Below are 12,535 nucleotides of genomic sequence, written 5' to 3'. Positions count from 1 at the left end.
TATTTCATTTTTTAATTAATCGAATTCTTGTCTCACAAACTGCGACGCTCTGAAAATCAGATTCTTCGTGTTGTTATTAATTTAATATTACAATAAGTACATTTTCGAAAATTATGCACAATAAAAATTGGACTCCACTACCAAACAACCACAAAAGTCTCTTCCAGTTTTTAATAAATTCGAAAAATTTAAATGGATAAATTCGTATGGATTTTTTTGTTGAAAATTTATTAATTAAGTAAGAAGCTAAGAATAATTAATGGTCACAAAACTCCTATTTCTAAGAATTGCAGTTTTTTAAAACTCAAATTTCCAATATTAAAAACTTAGGCAATAGTTCAGGTTAGTATTGTTAATAAAATGTTATAATAACTTCTCAGTTGAAATAGTAAACCAAAAAAATGTGACTCCTCTACCGAATATTCACAAGAGTTACAGCTTTTAATAAATAAATAAAAAATTAACTTAATAAAAATCGTTTTAATTTTCTTTTGATAATTTTGAAATCCTTGAACATTGAGCTATTAATTGTTGTCATTTAAATAGCAAATTAACGACAATAACAAAACTTGGTCACAAAAGTCCTGCAGTACTTGGAAATAACAAATACGTACTGAAAATTTATATAAATGGTCAGGACATTAGTATTAATAAAATATTAAAACAACTACGCTATTGAAACTGTATACTAGAATTTTCTTTGGATAATTTTTAAATCCTTAAACCTTAATAGCAAAGGATGTTGTTATTAATTAAATAGGAAATTAAGGACAATAAAAAAAGATCATAAAAGACCTTCAAGATTACTAATAACTGCAGTTTAAAAAAATCAAATTTCAAATATAAAAACTTACGTAATAATTCAGGACATTTTATTAATTGATAAAATATTATTATAACTACTTTGTTAAAACAAAAAAATTAAACCAAAAAATCTGTGTCCACTAGTAAAAATTCTTAAATGTCCATTTCCAAATTTCACAGTTTTAAATTTAATATGAAATATTAAGTGTAAAATTATAATTTTATTATTATATGCTAATAAATGTTATCAAGATCGTGGGTGAAGTGATTAATTTTATACGTTGGTTTTCCTGATCTTTCAAATATTTAATTTGTTTCGCATAAATCTTCAATATCTACAGATTGGTTAGTTAAAAGGAACAACGGTTTTTGCAGAAATCTACTAATTTTATTAGTAAGTTAGTCTTTAGGAGCTTTCACCCCAAAATGACATGAAAAATATTTAAAATAATTACGATTCGAGACGGTTTATCCCAAAAGCCCGGGCATAGCTGATCTTTCAGCATACTAAACAGCATAAGGACAAAAGCAAAACGTACTTTATTACGGTCCTGGGCATTTGGCGAGCATATGGTAGCTTTAGATCGTCTACCCGAATCAAAGAATTTCAAATCAGCCCATAAATATTTTCGAGCCTTTTGTTAGAAATGGATCGCCGTCCCATCGAGGGGGGACTTCGTCGCGTGATGAAAAAACTGCATACGAGATAGCCAGATACTTCAGCAAGCTGCAGGGGCTCGGGATTGAAGGTTTTGACAAATAATTTACATTTTTTGTCACGGTCGGTTTTTTATTATTACAATTCAATTTAAACATTTTCCTGACCGAGACCCTTCAAAGGAAATACTGTGCCAACTCTCCCGCCTGCAATATGAACATGGAAGCCGGTCTTTATGAATACCTCGTGCTGTAATGAGGAGGATTAGCAAATTTCTCGCGAGCTTAGTGCCCTTTACCAAGTGAAGTTCAAAGGGTTGCGGATCTATATGCTTTGGTCCCCTTGGTGCAGCAAGCCTGTTAATTTTTTCCGCCCAATTAACTTCGATTAAAAAACAATCAAAAACTGAATATGGGATATTTCATTGAAGTTCCAACCTAAACTAAGCGTTCGTGGAACCTGTGATTTATCGAAGTTAAAACTCGTAAGAATAGTGACAATTTTTGTTGGTAGTAATCGATGTTGTTTCTGAGTATTCATATTTTCATATTAATTCTCATAAATTACAAAGTTAAATGAATTTATAGTATTTTTAAATAAATTTTAACGATTTGGGGCATCGTATTTCTTTCTCCCTTTGAGGTTCTGAGTTCGACTCCCTCATCGTATTTTGGCGAAAGAAGGACATATGTAGAGGTAGTATTTGACATTTTGTCCAGTTAAGCAACTAAAAATATAAATTATTTATTTCTTATTTTGCCTAGTAAGACAGAAAATAGTACTCTACATTTATTCTAACGTTCTCTCTTAGTTTTTAGTTTTTAAACATTGATTTTCTGAACTAATTATTAAATTTGATCGAATAGGACGATGGGCAGAAAAGGAAGCGGGTGAACCTTACAGAAAGGAGGAAAGAAGTTTAAAAACAAAATTCAAATTATTAACGAATTCATTCCATATGCAATTCTTGTAAGGTAAGAATAAATTTTAGATTTTTATTTTTAGTACTTGTGTTTTAAAATATATTAGACCTTATTTTGCGTTTCATCTTCCATAATCAAATATTATCTACCAGATTGTTTATTTGTAATTTTTTGTTTTATTGGAAACCGTAAAAGGTTCGTAATATATTTCCTAGAATGAATTATTTTTTCTTTATAAGTTTAAAATCTCTTGCTTCTTCCCACCCCATCATATATTCAGCGTACTTTTTTTGCAACTACTCTTGTGTTTATAAAGCCTCATTTTCCGTGTTCTTTTTTTCTCCATATGAGTCCAATGCATATTTTTAAATCCTTCAACTTCGTTTTATAATTAATTCGTATTAAATTGCCATAAATACTTTAAATCCTTAATAAATATTTACTTAGCCTTAGTTTTACCTTATGTTTTTAATAAGGATTGTACGTTTAATAAGGAAGTAAGTTGGGCCTAACCATTTTTAAGCTTTTAAAAAGTATTTAATGTTATTATGCGACATTTATTGGGTTTATGGTGAAACTTAAACACTGCTGATTTTTGATACATCAACACATTTTAATCTTTTTAAAAAGATAGTTCCTACTCACAGTTAGTACGAACTGTTAGATGCTAGTTGGTTAGTTACTAACTGTGAGAAGAAACAATCTTTTCATAAAGAGTGATCAACAGTCAATCCTCCATTTATCATTTCTATCATCACGTTTTTTTTTTGTAAATTAAATATTAATCTCCCTCCCTGTCTATCACATGCTATAGCTCTCGCTAAAACACACACGCACACATACACACTCCGTATGTCACTCACCCTCTTGCTCTGTCGTTCCCTCTACATTCTTCTCTACTATTCTGTCATTGGGTCTCTTTCGTATCTGAAGCTCTCTCCCTTTTTTGCTTATCTGTCTGGCTCTCTCAATTCTCTCTCTCTCTCTCTCTCTCTCTCTCTCTCTCTCTCTCTCTTTCTCTCTCTCTCTCTCTCTCTTTCTCTTTCTCTTTTTCTTTCTCTCTTTATTTCTTTCTCTCTCTCTCTCTCTTTCTCTCTCTCTCCCCCTCTAAAATACACACCTTACGTCTTCTTTCAAGTTCCCCCACTTTCTTCATTCTCTTTTTTATTTTGGCTACCTCTATCTGTCTCTCACAATCTTTTTTATCACTCTCTCTCTCCCCTCCCCCCAAAAAAACACCGTCAGTTTTTCAGGTTCCCCCCACTTTCTTCTTCACTCTTTCCTATTCTTTTTTTATTTTGCTTACCTTTCTGTCTATTATAATTTTTTTTCTCACTTTCTCCCCTCTCTCCCTCCCACTTCCCGTCCCCCCTTGCCCTCTGTGTATTTGATATGTCTATTTCTCTGTCGTTACTACCTCCCCCTCCCTCCCTTCCTTTATTCCTCTATTTTTCTCACCATTGCTATAAATATTTCATATTAGGCTTCATCACTTATTGTCCTTTCGATGTAAAATTATAGTGTTGGTGGTTGATAACAAACTACATCTGAGTTCTTATTGCGAACTCATATCTTTCTTTATTTTTACATTCCTCCATCCACCACCCATTTCACACTCTCACTCACTTCATTCCTATATTCTCTCTTTACGTCGCTATTACCAGTGGAACAAGGAAGGACATCAATTCCGTCCCTTTAGTTTAATGATTAAAATTTTTATTAATATTTGTTGGAATCTTGTGCTATTTTTTCTCGTTTCTTTCCTTGGTTTCTCTGTTAGGTGGATTCTTCCAAGTGGTCGGACTGAGGAAGGAGCCGCCGAGACCTCCTCCTTTAGACCTTTCCCATTTGTCGGACGGTTCTCGTCGGTGGAATAGCTCATAGCCAAACCCATAGGCGTCATTTGCGCAAGTCGGGCGTTCACTTTGGCCCCCTTCCCGAGCCGTCCGGCGCAAAATTGCACCCCCCACCGGGCGCCAGGGACAGGGAGCGAAATTAAAAACCGGTGCCCCATTTGACTCCGGCGGGGCCAACTTTAGTACCCGCTGAACGTTTCCCCCCTTCACCAAGAGAACTGCCCACATTATTCAGGATTTGGGGGGAGAATGTTGCCGAAGGGGGGCGGACGTCGGTGAAGGGGGGAGAAAGTTGGTGAAGGGGGATCGCCCCACCGCCGCGCATCGCGCCCCTTCCCCACGGATTCTCACGCCAAATGGTTTTCTTTCCACTCAGTGGTGCGTTGAACCCTCGTGAGTGTGTCTCGTCCCAAGCTCTCTGGATTTTTTTTTCGAACTTTTCATTTTTTGTTTTGGTAAGTCCCTCTTGTCTTCCCTAGATTCTCGTTTTACAAGCTCATACTTGAAAAACTTGTGGATCTTCTCGAAACTTTTTTCTTTTCTAAATCCTTGTCTCGATAGCACTTTGCCCCAAATCGTCCCCCTCTTCTGTGCCGTCCCCTCTTTCTTCCTTCGATTTCACTACTCCCTCTTTAAATTGCACGCTTCTCACTCCAGCGTTACGAGTTCTATAAATAAATCCACGGCGACCATTGCCATTAAAAAAAAAACTTTCGTCATTGGTAGACGGATCGAAAAAGTCGTGAGGCATGCTAGTCGATCCTTCCGGCACGCAGCACGCTTTCTCCCTTAATCATTGCTTATACTGTCATAAACAAATCGATTTTACAAATTTCCTCCGGTTTATGTTTATTTTTTAGTGAAAATCGCCTTGGTCGTGATCGCTAAATTTATATTATGGTAGAACAAATTAATACCATTTTTATAGGGATCACCAAAAGCCAAAATATAAACAGCAAAAAACTTTTTTAGGGATAGTTAGTGAAACATTTTTTTATAATAGTAATGTTTTATTTACAATACCAAGCATGTTGGGAATTGCTTACTCTTGACAATTTATATTAAATAAGCACAACATAAAGCTCAGTTTTGCACAAAACAAAATCGAATGAGTGCTTTTATTTGTAAGAAAGGAAGGGTAGGATTACTGTTCATAAAAAATTAATATATAAATGAAATAAGTGTTTTAATGACATAAAAATATTTAAGACGAATTTATCTTTTTTAGTCGTGTTTGCTTTAAAAAACAATTCCATCTGGTTTTAAACGAAAGTAAATTTATTACTTATTTAAACATTTTTTTTAAACCACATGGAATTGGTTTTTAAACCAAAAAATAAATAAAACAATATTTCACAGACAAAATCCACACAGGATTTAATTTTTTTTGGAGGTTATCCATCCAAAGATATGGATAAATTCCATAAAATATCGAAACCTGAATTAATTTTCTTTGTGTATTATTGCAACCAAGCAATATCAAATAAAAATTACAACTTTTCAGATTTTTCAATTATTTATTTGTAGCTTGTATGCTAATTTCAGAAGAATTTTTTTTAAATACAATTTACATTTTATGGGACATTTTGGCATGTTATTTGTGCATAAAGAACTGTATTTTCTGAGATTAACTAGTCAGATTATTTACAATGGTAAATAAGAACGAAAGCAATAATAATATCGTAGTTTTTCATGTTTCTGTTTTGGTTTTATGTTTCGTGGCAATGTATTATATGTTTGCATACAACATACAAACGTTATTCGTCAAAAAAATGAAGGAATAAATGATATTACGTGCAGGAAAGGAAGGTTAAAAAAACTACATTCATAAAAAAATAATACACAAAATACTCTCAGGTTTTAATATTTTATGGAGTTTATCAGACAAAGATATTGGTAACAACATAAAATATTGAAACCTGGGGTTTATTTGTGTAATAATGCAACCGAACAACAGCCACTAACATTTTAGATTTTTTAAATTTATTTGTATCTTTAGACCAATTTCAGAAGTATATTTTAGTATATAAAATTTACATTTTTGTGGGACGTTTTGGCATCTCTTTTGCGCCATAGTCATGAAGAAAACTTTATTTTCTGAGTTTATCCGGTGAAATTGTTCATAATGGAAAATTTTAATGTTTTTGATACGTTTTTATGTTTCGTGTTTGAATGCAACGTATAAGCGATATTTTGAAGTAAAAAAATGATTGTATGAATACTATTTGAAGGATTCAAAAACTATGTTGATAAAATACAAACTAATTATCATTTTAATATAAGGATGTACTTATTTTAATGTATTTATTTGTCGTTTAGATGCCAATAGGAAAGAGAAAAAAAAATTATACCTTTTTTTCCTGATTTGATGTTTTTATTTAACTTTTTTAATACAAACACATTTTTTAAAATATTTATTTGAAGTTATAAGCCAATTTCAGAACAAATTTTCTGTTTGTAATTAATTGTAATTTACATTAGTGACATTGTCATGTAGAAGTTAATTTTGTGATATTATCCACTGGTATTAATGATAATGAAAAATTAGAAAGAGAAGAAGAATAATTCCATATTTTTTATAATGTTCTCTTAGGTTTTTACTTTTCGTGGCAATTTATGTTTGATTGTTATTGTTTGATTAGGTTATTATGTTTAATCACAACGTATAATATAATCAATATGTTGCAAAAATGAATGAATGCATTTAAGGACAGGAAAATTACCTTGATTAAAAAATTTCCTAAACGCAGTGACAACTTTTTATTTATTTTTTAATATTTATTTGTGCTTTGTTTTTAATATAATTTACGTTTGGGGGTGTTTTTTTTCTGATGTAGTAATGCAAAGGTTTATTTTCTGAGGTTATCCAATCAGATTAGGCATAAATAAGGAGGAAAATAAGAAAAAGAAAACTAATACATACCATATTTTTTATGTTTCGTGGCAATTATTAATATGTTTGAACACTACATATAAGTGCATATTTTGCATACAAAAAAATCAATGGATAATTGCTATATTTCAGGAAGGATTGAAAAACTACCTTGATAAAAAAATAACAATAATAATAAACAAACAAAATTACAACATTAAAAAATGTACATACAAATTTTTCTAGTTGTTATGGTAATTTCATATATATATTTTTTTAAAGTTCATTTTTTGAGATTATCCAGTTAGATTATTCATAATAGAAAATAGGAAAGAGAAGAAATACTTATGTTTAAATGTTTCTGATCAAATATAAAAAGACTAGTTAGCTGTCTGACAAGATTCCCAATTCATTTATTTTTTACCTCTACTAATTTACTTGGATTGTTAGAATACTAACATATTTCTTATCGTCATTAATTTACACTATTAGTTTATTGTACCCCTTACCAGTTTGTTCAATATTTAATTATTCTAATTCCTGGTATTTCTTTTAATAATTTTTATACTTTACGAAACATTCTGTACCTCAGAATGGATGTACCGATTACGTTTATGTATTTCTCTATAAATACATAAATATACAATAATTTTTGTAAGTTTTACAATTTTTTTCACCTTGATAATACTTAATTATACTTGTCAGTATATATTTGCTTTCACGTTTCTATGAATTATAGGGATTTTTGAATTTTTTTCCTTTTCATTTTTATTGTATCTAGTTTTTTAAATTGTGAATACTGGTGATATATTGAGAAACATTGTTTACAGAGTGCTATTAGTAATAACTAATTTTAGTTAGAGCCTTTGTAATGATTGTCATACCTATTTATTTTTGTTCCTACTGTGCTTACTAGGAGCTTAGCACTTAAATCAGTTAATTGAACACCTTCAATTAACCTTGAGGCCTTGATTACAAAGCGCTTAGTAATACAATTTTTTTTGTCTTTTTCTTACGATTATATAAACGTTTTATTAAAGGATAAAATATCTATTTATCGATATTTGCTTCATTGTTGTAACCTAGAATAAGGTTTTCAATTGCAGTTAATGATTAAATTGTTGAAACGGTACCCATGGAGGGGCGAGAAAGGCTGCGACTGGGCGACTAGGGTCCGTTACTTGATTTCAACCGGTTTTAAAGTTCGTTCATACAATATATTAACTATTTAAAAAAGAAGAAAATTGTATGCTTGCTTCAAAGTAGCAAAAAAATTCAAATTTATGTATTGTACGAGAATTTTTTCTAGAGTAGAAAGTAATGTAACGCTGATAAACATTAGTTATAGATATGAGTTTAATGTTCAGCAATGTTTATATTTTGCTTTATAATCCTGAATTGCGAAAATGAAAGTTTTATTTTGGCAGTTTTCAAAGTTTAGCATTTGCTAATAAATTTTCTTTTTTGAAGGGGGTTGAGATTGTTCATAAATCTTTGAAAGTGGTGCTTAGTACTCGGTTTTCTCATGATATATCCATCCTCAAATCTCGATCGGAGCGTCGTGAAGCACAGCCCTCCCGATAGATAGAGCGAGCTTATTAAAGCCCCCTTTTGTTAAACAACCCCCACACAAAAAACACGGGGGGAGAGGAGGAGTCGTATTGGAACCGAGGGTGCAGCTGAAGGTATTAAGTTTAACCATCTCCATAATGGATCCCGGTCCAAAGCCTCCCCAGTGAGAAATTTCTCGGTTACCATTTTGGATCGGCTCCGGGGTGGGAATTTGACAGCAAGGAGGGGAGCATCTGCTGCTCTTAGTCAATAGTCGTACCGATTACGCACTTTTACTTATTGTTTCCTCCCGCCATGTCAAGTCTTAGTGTTGTAGGAGGGGCTTAAAGCTTTTAAAAGGGGGGCTAACGAAAATTAAAGACCGGTTTCGAATAGAAATTGCATCCTTGATTTAAAAAAAAAAAAATAATAATCACCATGTTTCATTCAATACATGTCCAATTGCATCATGAGTCTGAATGGACTTTAAAACCAGCAATGTCTAAAATTGGAGTTTCATCCATTCATCCACTTGTCTTATTTTGCTTGATATCAGGATTACCAAAACTCCCAGTGAGGTATATAGTTGCGTTGCAACTCTTGTTTACACCTATGAATGTATTTATTAGCGTGATCCGCTGGGCATCTAACAAATTTCTAAGCAGATTTCAAATAGCTCAATATATCCTTCTGTAAATGATGTTTACTGATTATATTCGACCACCTAAATACAGTGTACTACAGAATCGTTTTATGCTTCCCTCATGGTGAACAATTAGAATGAAATAGTATGACTATGCTGGAGATTTGCTTCAATTGAAAACCTAAAACTGTGCAGAGTTAGAGTTAAGGCTGGGGGTTGGTCTGCAGGTTGGTGGTATCGGCATTGGGTCACTGATTGACACCCAAAAAGTGATCCAATCCCAGTACAGCAAGCGTGGAGAGTTGTTAAATAGTAATAATAAGATATATTTTTCTTCGACATGTTTAATCAATGATCTTAGTTAACAATCGAGATTGTTCCTCTACGACTGTGTTTTCTTCATAAAGTAATTTATAAGCTATCGTAATTAGTAAATTCGTACATGGAATATTATTTCTCATATAGTCTTTTATGTGGACTTCCTACCTCTTTTCTTGGAAACTTTGAAAGTCGATATACGATATTTTCTTTTCGAAGTGAAAAGACTTTTTCTCTTTTTTTGTCGAGAAAATAGGGCTTTGAGCTGTGTCATTTATCTTAAGAGATATTTCACTGCCCCGGCCCTCTGGACTACCTGCTGGGGTACCAGTACCCCCTACCAGCACTCTTACCTGACTCCTATTCTGGCCTCTGGTAGTAAAGGTTGAATTAATCATTTTCCAAGGCTCTCAACGTAACTGGACATCCCCCTTGGGATTTCTAGGATGGTTGTTGAACGGCGAAGTATGCCAACAACCAATCACAAACGCATTTTGGCCTTACGCCATCTTCGGTGAGGAACATTTTCTCCATGTATCATTTAATGTGTGGTGTTTAGTGACCGTTAGTCAATGATTATTCGGAGATCGTGAGATGCGTTCTGGTGTGACGTAGGTTTTAGAAAAAAATTAAAGAAAATGTTTTTCTAAACATACGTCACTAGACCGCATCTCACGATCTCCGAATAATCGTATCATTTAATGTCCAATCAAAAACAACCTTCAGGGAATGTGGTGAAGACACGTTCTTAAACCAGTGTCAGAGTAAATTTGGAAGACTTTTCCGTCAGGGGCAACGACTTAGTCACTTACAAGTACTAGGCAAACATGCGAACCTAGAGAAAACTAAGAGTCATTATGTTTTTCTATTTGAAGTCTTAATAGCAAGATGTATTTAACAGTATGGACGTGGTACTCTGTACATACAGTCCGGTTAAACCTCATGGACTTTTAAGTTGCGGACTTAGTCTAAATAAGTGTAATATGCAGTAAGATTTCAGAGGTGGCTGCAACGGTTTGAATGTTGTCACGGTGACTGACTCATCACTGTAAGGATCCTGGGTTCGAATTCAATTGGCCCAGAAAAAAAAGCTCATGGATTTCTAAATTGCGAAGGTGGTGTAAAGGAGTTCAAAATTTTCCGAAACTTTTTAATATGCTGTCGAATAGTGAGACTACTTGAGGTCTGCGAGATGACGAAACGACAGCTTGTCTGTTTATGACCAACTTTTGTTTATCCATATATCCTCGCTTTTTTGGCCTGCCAGATTGTTTCGATCTTTTCTGATCATCTGTGATTGATTTGACCCTTTGTATAAACTTGTAAGAAACAAGATTTTCGATATAACACACAGGCCAGAACAACGAACGTAAGCAAACCAAAAATGATCGGGAACGCCTAACAATTTTTTTTATTGCATGAAGGATACATGATACATGATGTGTGACGGTTAAATTTTGATGGTGTGGCCGAAACCCATCTGACAGGCCAAAATGGCTGGAAATAACCAAGGGAATTATGGCTGTTGATTTTCTCGTTGCGGTTTGAATCAACCATGGTGCGAGTTGGTGAGTTCGGATAATTGCGTTTGTACTTCCTGAGAAAAGCGGAAAAACTTCAAACTTTCAATTCTTCAGCTTCTTCACATTTTTACAGTCCATGTCATAAAAGTCGCTTACAATTGTATGGCCAACAACGAGTTTCGGTGTGAGATTAATGTGCTGTATATTTCTAAAAAAAAATCAGTACCCTTTTTATCGTGTATCATTTAAAAGAGACCTGTTTTTTTAACTAGCACCACTTATGAATCGGAGGTTTTCGAGGGCAATTAAGCCCCCTCCCCCACCCCTTTTTCAAAGCATGTTATCCTCTTCATAATTGGCCCTAATTAAATTGGAAACGGTGTGAATTTTCTCTCGGCTTCTTTCTCCTCTCCTCGGCATCATCGTGGAGCGTAATATTTCCGGTTTGATAGCTCCCGGCAAATCCCCCTCTCACAAAATCCCCACCTAGGCAACGATCCCGACCCCACCAAAACCCGCCCTGGCAGCCTCTCGCCTCAAGTAGAACAAGTGCATCAGCTTGACATTGTTTCCAATCGGTGACTAGGCCAAGGTCATCTTCTCGTGTTTACTTCTTTTTTTTCTATATATATTTGAATGATTTTTTTTTCTTTTTGTATATTTGATTTAGTGCTACTTCCTGCTGTGTCTTGTTACTTAATTTTTTTTGCTGTAGGCTTAGGGAGAGTTGGTTCCACAAGTTCTTCGGTGAATTATAAGTATTGGGTTGTCCGGAAAATAATGCAGGATTTTAAGTTTTCATTTAAAAAAATCTATATAAAATATTCTGTTTACGTTTACAGGATTACTCATTTGTATGAATGTCAACACTTATTAATCCTCTTCCAAATGATATTGTTTGTTTACCTCTGTAGCATTCCGCTACTTGGAAATAATTCAGTCATCCTTATAATGTCAAAGCGAGAATTTCGTACGATTTTCTTTTACGAGTTTAAACTCGGCCGAAGCGGAGCCCAAACGGCTAGAAACATTAACCAAGTCTGGGGCGAGGGTTGGGTTAATGAGTGCACTGTGCAAAGGTGGTTTAAAAAATTTCGGGAGGGAGATTTCAGCCTTGAAGATGAAGAAGGTCGTGGAAGGCCTTCCTCTCTTAATGATGATGTTCTGCGATCAGTGGTGGAAGAAAACCCCAAAACAACTGTTCGAGAACTTGCAGAGCAACTCAAAGTCAGTAAAACGACCGTCGCTGACCACCTCAAGGCGATTGGAAAAGTGAAAAAACTCGAAAATTGGGTTCCACACTCATTAAACGATCGCCAAAAAAATCAGCGCTTTGATGTTTGTGCATCACTTCTTTGTCGAAACAAAAATGACCCATTTCTGGCCA

General features: G+C 33.9%; 1 protein-coding gene across 4 annotated transcripts in view; it reads left to right on the top strand.

Annotated features, from left to right (window-relative positions):
• LOC106666222 (polyhomeotic-like protein 3) overlaps positions 1-12,535 on the top strand; it is a 53,512-nt gene that overhangs the window by 12,162 nt on the left and 28,815 nt on the right. For 3 of the 4 annotated variants that reach the window (XM_014393261.2, XM_014393260.2, XM_014393258.2), the window contains exon 2: positions 2,329-2,436. The exons of the other annotated variant lie outside the window; for it this stretch is intronic. The gene's annotated coding sequence lies outside the window, so the exon portion shown is untranslated. The remainder of the gene's footprint in view (positions 1-2,328; positions 2,437-12,535) is intronic. 4 annotated transcript variants of the gene reach the window in all.

This window comes from Cimex lectularius, unplaced genomic scaffold (assembly GCF_000648675.2).
Source record: "Cimex lectularius strain Harlan isolate CLEC.00 unplaced genomic scaffold, Clec_2.1 scaffold5, whole genome shotgun sequence".
Lineage (NCBI taxonomy): Eukaryota > Metazoa > Arthropoda > Insecta > Hemiptera > Cimicidae > Cimex > Cimex lectularius.
The sequence above is the reverse complement of the archived record's forward strand: the minus strand, read 5'-3'. Positions and strand labels throughout refer to the sequence as shown.